Source organism: Manis javanica, chromosome 13 (genome assembly GCF_040802235.1).
Source record: "Manis javanica isolate MJ-LG chromosome 13, MJ_LKY, whole genome shotgun sequence".
Taxonomy (NCBI): Eukaryota; Metazoa; Chordata; class Mammalia; order Pholidota; family Manidae; genus Manis; species Manis javanica.
Genome location: NC_133168.1, coordinates 45,566,020 through 45,586,826, shown reverse-complemented (window position 1 = coordinate 45,586,826; position 20,807 = coordinate 45,566,020). Strand labels below are relative to the sequence as shown.

The following is a 20,807-nucleotide window of genomic DNA, read 5'->3' as shown; positions in this document are numbered from 1 at the left end:
GTGGAGAATTCTGTCTAGCTGACTACAGGTAGGATTAGAGCTTAGACCAGAAAGTGCCAAGAAGTCACAATTCTTAACCCTCCCTAGCCTCCCATTCTCATGGTCAGGCAAGAGTACTCTGAGAAGTGTGATCAGAGACATGAGAGCAAGCAGTTGCAAAAGCATCTCCTGAGATTGTTTAACACATGTCCTCCAGGTACAGTCCCATCCCTGGGTACCAGGTCACACCACTCCTCATGGACAGGGATTGTGGAGGAAGGGCTTCCAGCTGCACCTGCAGGCAGTGAGAACTATTACAATAGTCAAAGCATAAGTGAGAGTGATCTAAACACCAATTATGGTGGTGAATAAGGGAGCAGAAAGAAAGGATTTGACAGGAGATCATAATAACTGATTAGTTCTAAGGTGAAGCAATAGAACCATCAAAAATGAGAATTTTGAGACAAAATAATGAGAATAACAGCACCAAGAGAACTAGAAGAACTAGAAGAAATGCTCGGTCTTTGTAGACTCTATTCTTCCCTCTTTGGGTCATCAAAGCATAGCAACGCTCACAAAATTTAAACAAAACTTCAAATTCCTGCTGCACTGCCTTGAAAGCTTCAGTGAAAGCTAAAATCTCAATATTCAAGTTTCCTTACAAGTTCATTGGGGTTTTTTTAGAGAGACTTTATTTTTTGAAGGCAGTGTGCATACAATCCACTCATATTCCTTTTTATGAGGTATAGCACAAAATGATATATTTCTTAATAAAATTACAGTTTCTTTTTCTTGTTACTTATTTTGTTTCAAGCATTTTAGCAATTTATACTCATTACAGTAACAAATCCTCACAATAACATTATGAAGGCTATTATTCCACTCTCCTTCTTTTAACCACAAGTTTTGTAAGGTGGGCACTACAAAATTAGCAGGTGTCCTTTTAACTAGATCCTAACTCGCTGGTTAGTTAACTGAATTGCTAATCAATTTACTCAGTATCCATAATTCCTTCTATATTTGTAAAGTATGAAGTCAACTGAGCACCTACCATTTACCAAGCATATCTATCTGCTGAAGAAACTAAAAATAGAAACTTTTCTTCTATGTTCATAGTTAATCAGCTGTGAAGAGACCCACCTTGAGTAAAAAGATATTGCATTCTGAAACCATGCAGAACATCATTACATAGAATACCAATTAGATCCTTATAATAGTAAAGAATCCTATTCTGGAGTCACCAAGTTGAGTCCACTTTGGAGAAAAGACTGCAACCAGTATGCAAAATGATAGCAATAAATGAGATGATAAACTAATGTAAATTATTTTCACTGCCAATCCTTGCAAAGAGACTAAGTTAATAACTTAAAAAAATATAAACTATATCTCAATAGACACAAATCAAAAGACAAATAATTGAAATTATTTTTCAGAATCAGTCAAATAAAACAGCTACTTTTCATTGACTCATGCAGATACTTTCTTTCCTAAGCAGCTTTTAGTCCTGAACGACTTGCAAAGTGCCTCAATTATCTGCTTTGCTCTAGCAGGGGAGATTTAGGGCAAGAAAACCATTTCAGACTCAGGGTTTAGAGAGTAAAGCCAGAAGGGAAAAGTCGCAGACCTGAATAACCTCAACCTGAACCTGGAACAATTCAATAAATCCTCCAGTACGGGAGAGGCTGTGGTAGGTCAGCCGCCTACTCCACTTGCACCGAGGACAGCTCCACTGAAGTTCAGTGCCTGGCACACAGTGGCTGCACAAACAAGGCTTGAGGAATAAACACTTGATCCACAATATCAAGCTTCCTCCCCAGCAGGTACAATGTAGGAAAGGGTAAGTCTCTTGGTGAGAGTTGTCTCTTGCTTAAGTCCTTAAAAGCTGAGTTTTTAGGATTGGTTAGCTTAAGTGATGACATTTCTTGGAATATTTCTCAAAGGGGAGCTGGTTGAGCTCTCAGCCATGCTTTAGGTCCTAAGCTGCTATTCCCCTATGAAAATTTGCCACTATTATTTAATCATTCCCACCCATTCCATGCTCTGTGATCTCCAGGAATGAAATTCACATTTCTAAATCAAACACCAAAATGGGATTTTAGAACTAAGTAGTGCTAAACTCAGAGAAAAGGAGATAAAAGAGAACAGTGACTTCCTAACCATCCTCAACATTTTTCTCTCCAGTTTTAAAGCTTCATCTTAAAATCACACCTCTTAATTATATGGGATAAATGTAGGACATTGGTAAGCCATTTCATGAATGCTCAGGCCTCTGGCATTAAAGAAGTCAAAGTGATAAGGTAAATGACCTGCTCGGGAATACAGTGACCTAGAGGTAAGTTCAGTAATGCTCACATCTGTTTAGTCTCAACCAAAATAATGCCTTAAAAAATTGTCTCATATAAGTTACCAGGAGACTGTGTCTTGTGATCGTGTTCAATTTAACAGAGAATCTATCATTATTCAGATGTATCATTCAATTAAATTCATACCTCACTGTAACAAATCCTAGTGCTGCACTCAAATTAGTCACACAGAGAAATATGCTATGTATTGAAATACAACAGTTTCTTCCATGTGTGGCAGAACACAGAAGCTATTTTGTCTCACAAGTATAACATGATGTTTTTATGGGGTAAGTGAAGAATAGTTTATCCAGTAGGGGAGGAATAAAATTAGCTTGAATACAGAGTATTGGAATTGGGCCAACGATAGCCAAGTTACTGAAAAAAAGATTCCATTTTGGAAACCAAGAATTAAGAGTGTCCCTCCGTAGAAGCTGGGATTCTCATGGTAATTTTTTTATCTATCTCTCTTGATAATATCATGTAGTAAGATAATAAAGCAGAAAAACAAGACCCATCTATTTGCTGCCTACAAGAGACTCACTTTAAACCCAAAGACATACAAAGACTAAAAGTGAAGAGATGGAAAATGATATTTCATGCAACTAATAGAAAAAAGCAGGAGTTGCAGTACTTGTATCAGAAAAAATAGACTTCAAAACAAAGAAAGTCACAAGACATAAAGAAGGACATTACATAATGATAAAGGGGTCAATCCAACAAGAAGATATAACCATTATAAATATCTATGCTCCCAACACAGGAGCACCTACAAATGTGAAACAAATACTAACTGAATTAAAAGGGGAAATAGAATGCCATGCATTCATTCTAGAAGACTTCAACACTCCACTCACTCCAAAGGACAGATCAACCAGACAGAAAATAAGTAAGGACACAGAGGCACTGAACAATACATTAGAACAGATGGACCTAACAGACATCTACAGAACTCTATACCCAAAAGCAGCAGAATACACATTCTTTTCAAGTGCACATGGAACATTTTCAAGAATAGATCATATACTAGGCCACAAAATAAGCCTTGGTAAATTCAAAAAGATTGAAATTGTATCAACCAGTTTCTCAGACCACAAAGGTATGTAACTAGAAATAAATTATGGAAAGAAAAAGAAAAATCCCACAAACACATGGAGGCTTCACAACATGCTCCTAAATAACCAATGGATCAATGACCAAATAAAAACAGAGAACAAACAATATATGGACACAAATGACAACAATAATTCAACACTGCAAAATCTGTGGGACACAGCCAAGGCCATGCTAAGGGTAAACTATATTGCAATACAGGCCTACCTCAGGAAAGAAGAACAATCCCATATGAGCAGTCTAAACTCTCAATTAATGAAATTAGAAAAAGAACAACAAATGAGGACCAAAGTCAGTAGAAGGAGGGACATAATAAAGATAAGAGCAGAAATAAATAAAATTGAGAAGAATGAAACAATAGAAAGAATCAATGAAAGCAAGAGCTGGTTCTTCGAGAAAATAAACAAAATACATAAACCCCTACCCAGACTTATCAAGAAAAAAAGAGAGTCTGCACACATAAACAGAATCAGAAAAGAGAAAGGAAAAATCACTATGGACACCACAAAAATACAAAGAATTATTAGAGAATACTATGAAAAACTATATGCTAGCAAACTAGATAACCTAGAAGAAATGGACAACTTTCTATAAAAATACAACCTTCCAAGGCTGACCAAGGAAGAAACAGAAAATCTGAACAGACCAATTACCAGCAACGAAATTGAGCGGTTAATCAAAAACCTACCTAAGAACAAAATTCCTGGACCAGATGGCTTCACCACTGAATTTTATCAAACATTTAGTGAAGACCTAATACTCATCCTCCTTAAAGTTTTCCAAAGAGTAGAAAAGAGGGAACACTTCCAAACTCACTCTATGAGGCCAGCATCACACTAATACCAAAACCAGGCAAAGACACCACAAATAAAGAAAATTACAGACCAATATGCCTGATGAATGTAGATGCAAAGAAACTCAACAAAATATTAGCAAACCGAATTCAAAAATACATCAAAAGGATCATACACCATGACCAAGTGGGATTCACCCCAGGGATGCAAGGATGGTACAACATTCGAAAATCCATCAACATCATCCACCACATTAACAAAAAGAAGGACAAAAACCACATGATCATCTCCATAGATGCTGAAAAAGCATTTGACAAAATTCAACATCCATTCAGGATAAAAAACTCTCAACAAAATGGGTATAGAGGGCAGGTACCTCAACATAATAAAGGCCATATATGACAAACCCACACCCAACATCATACTTAACAGCGAGAAACTGAAAGCTTTTCCTTTAAGATCAGGAACAAGACAGGGATGCCCACTTTCCCCACTTTTATTCAACATAGTTCTGGAGGTCCTAGCAATGGCAATCAGAAAACACAAAGAAATTAAAGGCATCCAGATTGGTAAGGAAGAAGTTAAACTGTAACTGTTTGCAGATGACATGATATTGTACATAAAAAAAACCCTAAAGAATCGACTCCAAAACTAATAGATCTAAAACCTGAATTCAGCAAAGTTGCAGGATACAAAATTAATACACATAAATCTGTGGCATTCCTATACACTAACAATGAACTAGCAGGAGAGAAATCAGGAAAACAATTCCATTCACAGTTGCATCAGAAAGAATAAAATACCTAGGAATAAACCTAACCAAGGAAGTGAAAGACCTATACTCTGAAAACTACAAGACACTCATAAGAAAAATTAAAGATGCCAGTAAATGGAAACACATTCCATGCTCATGGAAAGGAAAAAATTAATATTGTCAAAATGGCCATCCTACCTAAAGCAATCTAAAGATTCAATGCAATTCCTATAAAAATACCAGTAGCATTCTTCAATGACCTAGAGAAAATCATTCTAAAATTCATATGGAAACACCAAAGACCCCGAATAGCCAAAGCAATCCTGAGAAAGAAGAATAAAGTAGGGGGGATCTCACTCCCCAACTTCAAGCTCTACTATAAAGCCATAGTAATCAAGACAATTTGGTACTGTCACAAGAACAGAGCCATAGACCAATGGAACAGACCAGATAGCCCTGATATAAACCCAACATTATATGGTCAATTAATATATGACAAAGGAGCCATGGACATACAATGGGGAATTGACAGCCTCTTCAACAGCTGGTGTTGGCAAAACTGGACAGCTCCATGCAAGAGAATGAAACTGGATTACTGTTTAACCCCATACACAAAAGTAAATTCAAAATGGATTAAAGACTTGAATGTAAGTCATGAAACCATAAAACTCTAAGAAGACGACATAGGCAAACATCTCCTGAATATAAGGATGAACAACTTCTTCCTGAATGTATCTCCTTGAGCAAGGGAAACAAAAGCACAAATGAACACATGGGACTACATCAAACAAAAAAGTTTCTGTACTGTAAAGGATACCATCAACAGAACAAAAAGGCATCCTGCAGTATGGGAGAATACATTTGTAAATGACACTTTTGACAAGGGGTTAACATCCAAAATATATAAATAACTTACACACCTCAACACCCAAAAAGCAAATAACCCAGTTAACAAATGGGCAGAGGATATGAAGAGAAAGTTCTCCAAAGAAGAAATTCAGATGGCCAATAGACACATGAAAAGATGCTCCACATCACTAATAATCAGGGAAATGCAAATTAAAACCACAATGAGATATCACCTCACACCAGTAAGGATGGCCAGCATCGAAAAGACTAAGAACAACAAATGCTGGCAAGGATGCAGAGAAAGGGGAACCCTCCTACACTGCTGGTGGGAATGTAAGCTAGTTTAACCATTGTGGAAAGCAATATGGAGGTTCCTCAAAAACTAAAAATAGAAATACCATTTGACCCGAGAATCCCACTCCTTGGAATTTACCAAAAGAATACAACTTCTCAGATTCAAAAAGACATATGCACCCATATGTTTATTGTAGCACTATTTACAATAGCCAAGATACCGAAGCAACCTAAGTAACTGTCCATCAGTAGATGAATGGATAAAGAAGAGGTGGTACATATACACAATGGAATACTATTCGGCCATAAGAAAGAAACAAATCCTACCATTTGCAACAACATGGATGGAGCTGGAGGACATTATGCTCAGTGAAATAAGCCAGGCAGAGAAAGACAAGTGCCAAATGATTTCCCTCATTTGTGGAGTATACCAATGAAGCAAAACTGAAGAAACAAAATAACAGCAGACTCAGAGACTCCAAGAATGAACTAGTGGTTACCAAAGAGGAGGGGTGTGGGAGGGCAGGTGGGGAGGGAGAGAGAAGGAGATTGATGGGTGTTATGTTTAGTACACATGGTGTGGGGGATCACAGGGAGAACAGTGTAGCACAGAGAAGGCACACAGTGGATCTCTGGCAACTTGCTGCACTGATGGACAGTGACTGCATTGGGGTGTGGGTGGGGACTTGATAATATGGGTAAATGTTGTAACCACATTGTTTTTTCATGTGAAACCTTCATGAGAGTGTATATCAATAATACCTTAATAAAAAATTAAATAAATAAATAAAGAGACAATAAAGCAGAAAATATCACATAGTAAGATACTAAGGGAATATTTCAGATAGAACTGTTGCTGAGCATCCCCTGCATGCTAGGCACTGTGTTACACATTCCCAATCCTCACTATGCCTCTGTACCAGTCTGTGCAGCCAATCTCCTTTCACACATTCAAAATATGCCTGCCCCCTGGGTCCCCCAACCTCCATTAGCCTGTGAGTGATCCCTCTGTAAGACAGTGCACTTTTAGAAGAACAGAACTGAGAAGATGCCTGAGCAGACTGGAAGTTGACTTGGGCTGTTGGGCAGAAAATTCTAGGGTCCCTGGTATCTGGGTGATGGTCTAAAAGGTAGGGCAGATGCAGGGAGCACAGGCTCCGTGGGAGTATGTCCCTTGACCCTGCAATACTCTTTGGTAGGCCAACATCCAAAACAGGGATTTCTAAAATATGGAGCCTGGTGCTGATCACCACATACCATCCATTTCCTGCCTTCATCTAAGCCAAGTGCTATCAATCTGGGTCTAACTCCAAAGCTTATGCTCTTAACCACCAGGCTAAATAGCCCCATAGAAAACAATTGGTGTTCAAAGATTGCTGCTGAATGAGTGCATTCCTGTCCTCTTGGAATTTAGCAGTAAAAAACTTGTATATTATCAATGGAACAAAAGTGAAAAACTGTTGGGCTATGGAAGCAAAAGAGCAAAAGAGCTCTGATATCACCAGTTTCATACCTATGACATTTGGTTGGACTTCCCATGAGGAGCAGCTTGTGGCTTAGCTGTCAATAAAAGCACCTGTCTCCCGGTGCACAGGCTCCAGCATGCTGGATTCTTCATAGCTCTTGACGCAGCTCTGTCCATGGTGACCCACCTCAGACAAGCCCACAGGCAAAAACACTGGGGTAACAGGAGAAGAATCATCCCAGGTTTTGTTGCTTAACCTGTTGGATACTTTTGGGGATGGATTGGGAAGGAAATAAAGGAAATGAAAGTCAATCCAATCAACATCAGAACTGATCTCAGCAGGGTCTCCTGGTAACTGGTTAAGTATTGATTCATTTGTACTGTGTTTAAGGAAAAAAAACAAAACAAAAAAAAACCTTAAAAGTAAGGAAAGTGGAAATTCAGTCTTTATTAGACCTTTTTTACAGCAGAAGAAAGAAGGATTTTTTTCAATAATTTTTTTTGATTACAGAAAATGGCATATGCTCTTTGGCAATAATTCTGAAAATATTGAGATATACAATGAAAAGTCAACCAAAATCCCACCAACCAAGACAATGACCATTAATATTTTATTGCACGTTCATATGTTAAGATCATTACCAGTTATTGAATTACCCTAACATTTACATAAGCATTCTACCATATTGTTAAGGATCTTTGGATATATCAATTTTAATAGCTACATAGTATCCCACCCTGTAGATTTACTTAGGTTTAACAACCGCATAATTAACTCTACTGTTCTCATTTTGTTTGGGAGCTTTTTTTCTTTTTTCTCTATTTTTGCTTTGATGAATAGTACTGTATTTATTTTCCTAGTCTTCCTTTAATAGAATATTGTATCTGTATGTACATAATGTGTAAACACATAAAATATATTTTAGAAGTAGTATAACTGTGTCAAAGAAGTAGACTATTATTAAGGTTCTGCTACATTGCTTTCTAAAACTATGGATCCAATGTAAACACCACATTCTCACTCCACATTCCCCCACCAGAATGGAGTGATATCATTTGTTTGAGTATTTGATAACTGATCGGTAAATATAACATCTCATGGAACATTGTAACTTGTACTTATAAGGAAGGGAATTTAAATAAGTGAAATTATGCCACATTTCCCATTGAAGCATATTAAAAGATCATTTTATCTGATTGTTAAAAATCTCCCCTGACTTTCAATCGATACATATCTCTGAATTTACTTTGTTCTTAAATATTTTATTTTACTTACTGCTATTTTTAAAATCAGAGCTGGAGATGTCCTTGGCTCGGTCTACAGAGAGGACAGACTTTTGGGTGTGTATCCAAAATTTGAAACTGAGTTAAAATGATTCTATTTTATAACTGAAAACTCTGTTCTTATACCCCCAAATTCAATTCCTTAAGCATCACAGTGGCTTCTGGCACTAGCTGGAAGCTTATCTTAGAAGCTTATCTCAACTTATCTTTTTACATTTCTGACATTTCATTTTTATTACACTTCCCATTCTCCAAAGTATTGTATGTCCTTTGCTAATTTTTGAAAAACTCAAACCTAATCTTTGGTAGGCAGTGATGAGGATTAGGCATTATCATTCAAACTAATTGTATTTAAAAACAAGAAAGCAAAAAAGAAAAAGGAATCAGGTATGAAGATAACCAGTTTGAAGAACTCACTTGCTCGAAAAGCATGCACACACAGACTTCAACAGGATATGGGATTTTGCCACTGACTTTTTTCCATTCATGGTCTCACTTGTGAACAGTAGAAGCGAAAGGAGCTGGTTGGTGGTCTGCGCCTGTCCAGTCAATGCTGGGAAACTGTCAGGATTACAATGCTCCTTTGTTGGCTGGCTTGGCAGTGATGCCAAGAGCTGAATGGGCCACAGAGACTGAACTAGTTATGACGACTGCTTGGTCCTCGCAGACGACCAGAAGCCCTCCCACCTTTTCGCCTGGCCACCCTGGGATGACAGCACAGCTGTGCAGATGCTCTTGTTCCCCCCACCAGCGTGCTGCACCAGGCCGGCTTATGGAAAATTTTGCCTTCCTGACGATCAATCTCTAACTCGTAAGAGTACCAATGTCACTTGAAACTTTCAGAAAGCTGATAAACAAGGTAGAAAGCAAACCATAAAAACGTTATGGTATAACGATGTGCTAATCTCTCTTGCTGAAATTGTGATTGGGGGTGGAGAGTAAAGAATTAAAAAAATAAACTCAGCACAAAACAGGAAAAGAGGCTCCCCTGAGATAATACTCTTGGGGAAAGTCTGATCTGACTGATTCAGGTCTTAATGATTTCTTGCTTTCTGTTGTCATATCAAACCTTCCAGAGCCTCAATTTTCAGATTCAGATGCAGACCCCCAATAACACAAAGAAGGAAACTGAAGATTATCAAGCAGATAAGACAAAAAGGTTGCTAAACAAAAAATGAGTTGTTTTTTAACAGCTTTCTGCTAACCCAGCCTCCTGGTTTTATTTAAGAAGGCCACTGCCTTTGAAAACACACAGGGTCTTTTCAATAGCAAAAGATCAAATGATGTTAATCAGGCAGTGGGGCGTAATCCTTTAATGCAGCTGTCTCTTTACATTATAAACATTCCAGCTATATAAGCTGGAACGATTTTTATCTTAGTTTGTCTTTTCTTCTTCCTCTCTCTCTCTCTCTCTCTCTCTCTCTCTCTCTCTCTCTCTCTCTCTCAATCTTAAATTTTGCCAATCAGGACAGAGTGTGCTTTCTTTTACCTCATTTCTAATGCCCATCAAGGAACAATCTGTTGTGCCTTAGAACAAAAGAAGACAAGCAGATGGGGCAGTAAGTCCATCCACTCTCCCTTCTCTTCTCCAGGCTCCTCGCACGTTTGGCCTGTAGACTGTGTTCCGGTGACAGGCCCCGCGCCTACCCCCGCCCCACACAGGCCCTGCACGTGGCTCCAGCTTCTCCCTGCTCAACACCTCTGTCCCTCGTCATCTGCTGGTTTGGATGACTGGGTTCAGTTCCCCTTTCCACAGATACAGACCAACAGATTTTTTTTTTTAGCCAATCTTTTCTTCAAAAATAATCATAGTTTGAATTCTGTGGCATGTTTCCTGAAGAAGAAATGATTGGGGTGGGGAGAAGGAGAGATGACTGTTGTCTCCAAAAATTTGAACTGCCGCCCTGTTGGAGCAGGATTGGACTTCTGCAGGAAAAGGGAACCATTAGAGCAGAGATTCTTAGATGCGGGTGTGGTGGGAGGTAGCGTCCCTTAGGGAACCCTTCAGGTTCCAGGCCTATCTCAGCTGAGAGGATGATGTACCTGCAGCAGAGTGCCACTGTCATTCATGGGACCGAGGCTTAGTTCTGAGGAATGTTAGGATGGAAAAAACTGAGAGATCTATTAAATTGGATTATAAATTCCACATGATCAGCTGAACTATACCTAATTCTTCATCTTTTGATTCCTAAAGCCTAACTGGGCCTGAAAGGTGGCAGATGCTCAAAATGCTTCCTGAAGAATTGTTTTGGTGACAAATTCTTTAAAACCTTAAACAAATTTCTTTTTAATGTAAGTAGAAAGATTAATAAGAAGCACTGTCCACGGTGGGCTATCATATGAAATGGTGAGCTCTCCACCTTTAAAGGACTTTGAGCCTAAACTGGGGATCCTGGTATATAAGCTGGGGACTTGTCCAGACCTGTGAGGTTAACAGAGACAGCCAACTTGGCTCCAGACCAAGGGAAAAGTCCAGCACTTTCTGTCTCATGACCGTGAAGAGATTCATTACCTGAAGGGTATAAAAAGATGCATCCCTGTAATATCATCAGTTTAAACCAGGGGCCAAATCCTTGTGCGTTGCTTTCAGGGAGTTGGGTTCAATCTGAACCACTGTTTATTAAATCCTAAGTTTTTAATTTCTATTTATACTAGTTCAGTTTTTTTGTTTTTGTTTTTGTTTTTCACTAAGAATAGCATTTGTACCTTTGAAAGTCTCCAAGAACACGGTCTCTCGAGGGCACTGTATGAATGCTGATAACATATCAAACCAGAGCTGTGGCTTATAGAGCTTAAACACCCAATCCCTTCTACCTACAGAATCAAAAGCTATGCCCACCTCTTTGTCACAAAGTTGGAACCCCAAATTTCAAATTAGCTTAAAAGCAGCCCAAGAGAATTCCCACATTTCTTGAAACACTGGAAGTCTTTTAAGATTTTTCTCTACCCCACCTCCTCTTCTCCTTCTCCTATCCCTCTTTCTTCTCTTTCTCCTTCTTTTGACTCTGAATAAAGTTTATCATCCAAGGGAATCTGGTGCCTTGATAATCACTTTTTGGATATCCATGCTCCACATTCACTTATACTGAACATCTGTGGCCTATTAAAGGAAAGTAATACAGTGGTTAGACCTCGTGCCCAACCATCAGGTTGCTGTGATGATCTTTTGGTGAAGAGCGCCACCTCTCATCAGTAAACGGAAGTGTCCTCTGTGGGCCAGAGTCAGAGGCACTGTCACTAGTATTTTCTTTTTCCAAAGTAATCACCTTTTCTACACACAATGGCAAAGTACCTGAGACTGTACATCATGCCCATTTTAATGGAAGCACCCAGGAAGTGGTGACCCTGTGCTTTGAAAATAAAAGCTGGGTTTTCTGGGGTTTTTTTTCACCATCTACAAATTCACTTTTGCAAAAGACAAATGGAAAATTCCTAGTCTACTTCTCAGTCATTCCTAAAAATTTTGGATCTTCTACTGAACAAAACAAGTCTCAAAACTTTATTCAGATGAAGAACTATGCCTTACTTAGCACTTAAGGGCTCTTAGAAGTCTCTGAGGCTCCTCCTGTTACAAGTGAGGAATCTGGTGTCCAGAGTGGCCCCATGACTTCATATACTTTACTGCTGACTCTGCACCCACTGACCACTGTCCTTGAGCCCTTTCCTTTGGGTTACTACCCCCACTTGGATTCACAGAAATTTTTAGCTTACAGAGTACAGAAAAAATTGGAACTGTATGAAAACTCATTGTGATATCTTAGGCTGTTTCTGAATAGTTTTAATCTGTATACTTTTATTATGTTCTGCTCGTATTAATGAAGTACAAATCTCTCTATTCATAACACAAAAAGCACAGATTTTGATTCTTAATAGAATTATATAAATCATTGCATATATCTCTAAAATCATTCATGCAAAATTTTTGAAAAGCATTTTACATTCTTCTTCCTTTCTAGGGAATTTTAAGTGATTTAAAACATATACTTCTATGTATTATTTGATGTTCATACAGTTTTTCTAAATAGCATGCTTAACTCTAAACAGAGACTTTGGGGTATAATGTATTCTGAGTAGCAACGGAAGAAATTTCACCTTATATCATTACTGTTAAGGGGTGTTCATACTGAATGAGAAAGGCAATGGGCTAAGGATGAGAACTTTGGGTGCAAATCCAATCTGCCACTCAGCAGTTCTGTGACTTAACCCGAGTCACCTCAACTCTCCTGGTGAAGGAGTGTGTGTGTCGGCAGGGGTGGAGGCTTGATGGGTAGTGAGAAAATATAGACTGCTTTTCTTATTGGATTGTTGTTAGCATCAAATCCAATAATATACCTGAAAGGTTTCTGAAACTTGGAAATAAAATCTAAGTTAGTATTACAATGGCCAGAGCATTTGCTCACTGCCATGTAGCATTTTAAGTGGAGGCAGTGCATTTACAGGATAAAAGCTGGTTTCTTTGATCTGTTTATTTGGATAGAATCTCAGCCTCACCACTTGCTAGCTGTGTGCCCTCTGCTGAGTCACTGAACCTGCCTAAACTTAACATCCTGAGGGAATATTAATTTAGTGCACATCTTACTGGGTTGTATTAAAATTAAGTACAGTGATTCATGCCAGGTGCCAAGTGGAATATCCAGCCTGCAACAAATAAACTTTAGTTTGTATTAATCAGTATTATGAGATTCCTGGCTCTTGCTGTTATGATTCTATGAATTTTGGATAGTTCTCTTAACCCTCAAAATATTTTACTTAGGTCTTCTTTACTTATGTACAGAGTTCTAGCTGAGATTTCACATCAAAAGACGTAGAGCAAATTCAAGTATTATGAAACAAAATCATCCATAGTAAGGACTCATGAATTTGATGGCTAAGCCCAAGAACATCTGCTTTTTATTCTGCCCTCCCCACTCATCTTCAGAACTATGTCACTTACAGGAAAATTCTACTCCAAGAGAACAATTGACCTCAGAATGTGTTCTTGACTCTGTACTTAGTAAATGTCCCAGATCCTTTGTAATAATCTCAGATCCTTTGTAAACTTCATGGACTTATAAGTAACATATATACTTTTTTTCATTTGTATTACAGGTAACTTGTGCTCTATTTCCTCTATTTTTACTCTGTTTCCTCTTTTAGATAGCAAACTTTATAAGGGCTAGACTCTGGGAATTTTAAGTGACGTAAAATATATGCTTATATATGTTATTTGATGTTCATACAGTTTTTCTAAACAGAATGCTGGACTTTTAACAGTGACTTTTGGAGATAATGTATTCTGAGTACCAATGGAAGGAAGTTTACCTTATATTATTTACTATAAAAGGGTGTTGCTATTGCAGGAGAAAGGCAATGGTTACAGGATGAGAATTTGAGGTTCAAATCCACTGTCTGTCACTTAGTAGCCCTGTGAATTAACCGAAGTCACCTCAACTCTCCTGATGGAGGGATGTGTGTATTCTCACTATACCCAATATTTAAGTTCCAAGAATGATCCAAAAATCATTAATATGTTGACATTCTGTAAACTTGGATTCATGTTGTACCTCTATTTCCTACTTTTTGAGTATCGTTGGGAAAGTTGCTTCAATTCTCTGAACAACGTCAATTCTCTGTCAGTTTCTTTGCTTATAAAATAAAGGCACCCTTGCAGAGCTCCCATGAGACCTGGAAAGCCCTTAACACATAAGCTTTCAATAAAACATCACTGTAAGTACCTCTCTGCTTTAAGTTGTTGATTATGATTATTACCACCGTGATGGCCATCATCTCTGTGCTTGTCCTAGGTGTTGGCTCAGATTTCCAAAAACTAAAGAAAAACACAGGATAAGAGATATACAGAAAAAACCAGCAAGTGTGGTGAGAGCAGAAAGCTTTCACTGAGCCCAAAGAACAAAAAATGGTCCGAAATAAAGACGCAGCTGCTTCAGCTCTCCGACGAAAAAGAACATCGGTACGATGGCGCCACTTAGTGGTTTTCTCCTAATACTACAGGTGGCGACTTCGTAAGCAGTGGTGAATTGCCCAAGGAGCGTTCAATTTGTTCCTTCTTGTCTTTTTGAGAACATGATAACGCCCTGATAGTTCCCACACCCTTCAATCTCACCCATACTGAACAACACACACGAATCTGTTCAGCAGCACTTTACTATTTTGCTTGTTACTTCCACATTAATAGTTAGATCCTCTCTGAGCTTATAAATCAGCTAATTAGCAACTAGTCAGCAGTTAACTAACATATTAATCAATCACAAAAGAATCAGGGATAAGTCTTGACACTTGAAGTTAAACTGTGGCCTTGATCTCCATTCAGAATAGTCTTTCCCCATCTGAAGAAGGAAGAAAATGCTCATTGTTAGTCACGAACGTTTTAGGAAGAATATTTTGTCTGATAGTTCAGCTTACTGACAGTTACTGCCATTTAAACATTATTCACCATGACATGAAGTGAGGACTCGTACCGTACTTGAGAGACATTCAGTCCTGGATCCCTGGAAAGAGAAAATGATCAGATTCAACTATTCATTTATGTGTTTATAGTAGAATCTATGAAGACAAACTAACTCCAGCAATGGGGGGAAAAATCGTCTAGGTCTGAAGCAGTGTATCCTTCCATTGTGTTGAATCTTGTTGCAGAGGTTAGAATTTTGGAACTAGAAGGCACTTGAAAAATTTGATGGTCTAGCTCCTTTTATAGTTAGCACTGTTTATTTAACTCATATTTTTGTGGGTTTTGTGTTTTAAGCATGATTGCCCTGTTAGTTTTTGTTACAGAAGTTTCTTTTGTTACAGAAGCTTTATTAACAAGTCAAGCTGTAAAAAACACCTTCTACAATGTGTCATTTATTGGGAGAGAATGGACCTGGGAGAGAATTAGAACCAGTTGAGGGCACATATAGGTCCATTGCTGCTCCTGTTTTAAAGGCAGTTTAAAAGCTCAAATGAAGAACGAATAGGAAGACACAGGAAGTTAGAGAACAGGCTGTTGCTCTGGCTCTGGTGGTAGGTGGTAAACAGGTCTCGGCTCTGGAGTCAGGAGGGGCCATCTGGCAGTGATATACTTTCTCCCCAACTCCTTGTCACCCCAGCCGCACCTGGGCATGCAGGAGGGGAAGGGGCATGTCCCATTCCTGAATACGCTTGCTTTGTAGAAATGCTGTGACCCTTGGAACAACAACATTTCTTTTGGTAGAAGTTGAGAAACATCTCCCAAATAGAAGGGTTTTGTTCATTAAGTTAACATTTTTGAGCTCCTGATTTGTGCCACTCTACAAACTCCTGATGGTCTCCTTTCTACATCCTTCCCCCACCCACCACCATTTTCTTGTCACCATATCTAGGGGAATGCCATGGTAGGTTTTAGGCTGTGAGGATTAAAGATGGATCAGACAGTGACTACCTTCAAGAATCTTTCCCTTTAGTATCACCATCATGATAAAACTACGTGAAAAATATTCCATAATGTCAAATACATACTTCTGAAAAGTAAAAGAATTCTTAAAGTTCAAGCCTGTCCCATTTGACAAAGATGGGGTGACAGACTAGCCAAAGATTCCTGTATAATTATGAAAATCTTTAGCCACTGAAGACGGTCATCTGTGGAGATATGAGGGTTAACTAGAAAACTTTAAGGGATTATTTCCCTCTCCATTCTGCAATCCAGATGTGTCCAGGGGTGACTCTAACATACCTACTAATGGCAAATGGCTCTGAGCTAAACTGGCTCTGCTTAAGGTTAATTGGGCAGAAGGCACATCACTCTAGGCAAAGTCTTGGCCATCAATCACCCTTAGCCACGACAGACTTGGTTCCCTCGGCTGCTGCTCATAGCAGAAAGCTGACCTGGCTCTGCAGCTGGTGTCCCGGTTTTCTGGAGAAAGTGATGTGTACTCTTTTTCTGCTATACTGCAGTACTGCACCACAGGCAAGAGTGGCAAAATAGAACAAAGCCAATCTCTTTCCCTTGAACAAACATTCTTTTTGTGATGTTCCTTTGCTCCCAGACTTAATATTGTGCATTTATCTTCTGTGAGCTGACGTGCTCTGCTTTCATCTAGTTTCATAAATGATCAAAGCCTTCCTCTAATCCCCTCATCTTTCCAGAGTGTCTGGCAAGGCCAAGATTGGAAGCTTTTCTATGCTACTGAAAAAAGAGGGGTTACATGTGAAACTTGTTTACTTTATTTCTTCACTTTTTAAATATAAACATAGTATCACTTTCCTGCCAATTATAATTGGTCAATAGCATGAAGAATTTAATTGCAAGCATTTTCTTTTTGGACCTATGGACTGTGGTTTCTTAACCTCAGTGCAAATGTTTTATCTTACAGGTCTGGAAGTCAGAAATCCAAACTGGGGCCCCCAGGGCTAAAATAAAGGTATTGGCCAGGCCGCATTCCTTTCTAGAAGCTCAAGAGGAAAATCTAATTTTCTTGCCTTTTCTACCTTGTAGGGGCTGCCCACATTCACTGGCTCATGACCTCTTGCATCTTCAATGCCAGCAATGGTCAGTTGAGTCTTGCTCTCTTGGCATCTCTCTGATACTTATTCTTCTGTCTCCCTCTGCCAACCTTAAGGCCCATTATGATTACATTTGGCCCATCTGGGTAATGTAAGATAATGTCCCTTTTTAAAATTCTACTGATTAGCAAACTTAATTCCAACTGCTGTCTTTCCCCTTTGCGGTGTGACATAACATATTCACAGGCTCTGGAGATTAGTGCCTGCACATTCTTGGGAGGCCATTATTCTATGTACTATAGTCACTTTATTCTTGGTATTTTTTATGTCAAGGCTGATGAATATTTACAGTTTTGAAAAACAAGTTGATAGTATGTTTTGAATTGTCGTAACTATTTTTTAGACAGTAATATTCTCTTAAAAACTCTTATCATATTTAAAATAGGATCTATTAAAAAAAAACTATGTATGTCCAACTCATAATTTTTCAGCAACTTAATGTCCTTCTAACTCCTGATAACTTAGGCAACTGGAGAAATACTTTATAGCGCACTACACAAGGAGAATTCAAGAGTCTTTTGTAAAGAAAATTGCAGACAAGTAGAGATACCCATGAAGACTGAATAAAATCTGGATAAATGAGGAAGAGCTCAAAGGAAATCAAGGCACTGTTAACAAAGCAGGGGACACAGCCACCCAGAAGGAAGCATTACAGCTTGCACTGAGCACTTAGCATCTGGCTTGCAGTCCCATGTTTCATGGCACCATCTCTAGAATGTTCCTCATTATATCCCTCTGCAAGTCAAACATCCTCATCTTTCTTATTCTACTGGAACTTTCTTTATTTCTGTTTTCCAAGGGACCTCATTACTTTGTCTCTAACCTTAATTTAGCACCACCTACCACCATAAAAATAGTTTCTATTCCATCTTCTTGACCATTTTTAATACATGGTCAGCCCATTGATCTACTGAGTGCTTTTCAACAAGATGAGATGATGATATCCTGTTACAGTTTACTTCATTCTTAACCAAAATAACTTTATTCTTAAAAATAGTTTCATTTTTGTCATAAACAAGTGAATCTGAAATCATAACAAACCAATACACGACAACCACATTACTTCTTTCTTGAAATATTTTCTTCATTTGGTGTCCAGGACACAACCATCCTAGTTGTCTTCCTATTCACTGATTCTTTTTCTTGGTTTTCCAAACTCTAAATGTTGGGTTGCTCTAGGACTTAGGCTTTAGACATCTTTTCATCCACACTTGCCAGTCAAGTGTGTCATCCAGTTTCACAGTTTCACAAAACATCTTTTATATTGATTATTGTCAAGCAATCAAATGCTGGGAGATATACCTGTGTGACAGGTGAGCCTTCAACCTGGGAGAGAGTTCTTGACTCTGATACAGAAAGAATTCATGGGCAGGTTGAGCAGGTACAAGCAAAGAGCAGTTTAATAAAGCAAAGTGCACTGTCAAGGAGGGAGTGTGGGCATGTTCCAGACGTGAGCAGCACAGCAGGTTTGGATTGGATGGTCTCATAGCTGGAGTTTTAAGAAGGGGTTGAATATTCATCAGGTTAGGTGGGGTTTTGGGGAAGGGGGGGGGTTTCTGGGAAATAGGGTGACACCCTCTTTTTGTCCTAAGATGATCTGCCTTGGAACTGTCATGGTGACAAGGGATGTGATTCTCAGTATGCTAATGAGCATATAATATATTTTGAGGTGAAGTCATAGTCAACGTCTCCTCCATGTTGGAACAAGTCAGTTTTGGCAGGTCTGGTATCTATACCCTCCCTCCCCACATCCCATGAGAACAGTTTACATGGAATCTTTAGAATACAAACAAGTATCTAACCAAATGTAAACACCAGCCAAAGTCCCCAACCCCCTCCCTGCTCCTGTCTGGCTATCTTCCTACTATAACAATTAAATAAATTTTTTACTTTCCTCAGGAACCCTCCTACACTGTTGGTGGGAATGTAAATTAGTTCAACCATGTGGAAAGCAATATGGAGGTCCCTCAAAAAACTAAAAATAGAAATACCATTTGATCCAGTAATTCCACTCCTAGAAATTTACTGGAAAAAAAACAAGAGCCCTGATTCAAAAAGACACATGCACTCATGTTTATCAAAGCACTATGTGGCAGCTATACACAGTGGAATATTATTCAGCCATAAAAAGAAAACAAATCCTACCATTTGCAACAACATGGATGGAGCTAGAGGGTATTATGCTCAGTGAAATAAGCCAGGCGGAGAAAGACAAGTGCCAAATGATTTCACTTATATGTGGAGTATAAGAATAAAGAAAAAAACTGAAGGAACAAAACAGCAGCAGGCTCACAGACTCCAAGAAGACTAGCAGTTACCAAAGGAGAGGGTGGGTGGGGAGGAAGGGTGATGGGGATTAAGGTGCATTATAATTAGTAGGCACAATATAGGTAGGTCTGGGGAAGGCAGTATAGCAGAAAGAAGACAAGTAATGACTCTACAGCATCTTACCATGCTGATACACAGTGACCTCAACAGAGAGGGTGAGGATTTGGTAATATGGGTGAATGCTGAAAACACAATGTTGCTTATGTGAAACCATCATCAGGTTGCATATCAACGACACTTCAATAAAACAGTTTTTTTACCTTTACCCTGACCTCCAGATTTATATCTCTACTAGGATTTCTAATGGAAATCTCAAGCACGTCTTAAACTTCAGATTCCTCCCCTTCCCACAGTTTACTGTTTCTGGAGTTTTCTCCAGCTCAGTAAAAAGCAACTCCAACCTTCCGGTTGGTCAGACCAAAATTTGCGGAGTCATCCTTGACTCCTCTCTCTCATACTCTCATGTCCGGTCTGTCACAAATGCTGTTATCTCAACTTAAAACTGCACCCCAAATTCAACAACCTCTCACCACCTTCATCACCACCACCCAGGCCCAAACCAAAATCATTGTTTCAAGTCCCCTCCAGGTCTCCCTACTCCCTCCTTGCCTCATACAGACAACAACGCTTTCTGCCTGAGTCCTTCAGTGAAGGGGGTCCTAAAATGTCTTTAAAAATCGGCACCATTGGTTGTTGAGGGAATTAAGGCAGATCCTGACCAACTTTTTGGCACAGGGGCTTTTTCAGCACTTGGGATGTTGGGGAGGTTGTGATGTTATCACAGGATTGTTTTAACCAATTGGCCGGTTTACCGCTATCTCCAAAGTCCTTCCAGTACTTGTCATCCCTGCTTCACTTTTCCTCCTGCCTCTGCTAAAATGCTTATACAGATAACCCACCTTGAAGTAGGGTGCCTTATCCTGTTCCCCCAATCAGAAGCTGAGCTGCTAAAAGACAAGATTTTGGTGCAGTACTGCTTAGCACTCCACCTCCACCCCGCCCCCCACTGTAATCTCTTTAAAAGTTTGTTGGAATTCAGTGGAGTGTAGCAAACAACTAAGGCGTGCCTAGTGCGCACCAAACACCGC

General features: G+C 39.0%; 1 long non-coding RNA gene across 1 annotated transcript; it reads right to left on the bottom strand.

Moving 5' to 3' along the window:
• Positions 1 to 14,870: 14,870 nt before the first annotated feature.
• Positions 14,871 to 20,773, bottom strand: LOC140845451 (uncharacterized). Its single transcript, XR_012124210.1, has 3 exons — positions 20,619 to 20,773; positions 15,308 to 15,362; positions 14,871 to 15,200 (listed from the first exon to the last, which is right to left on the bottom strand). It is a non-coding gene; the product is annotated as an uncharacterized lncRNA (long non-coding RNA).
• Positions 20,774 to 20,807: the final 34 nt, after the last annotated feature.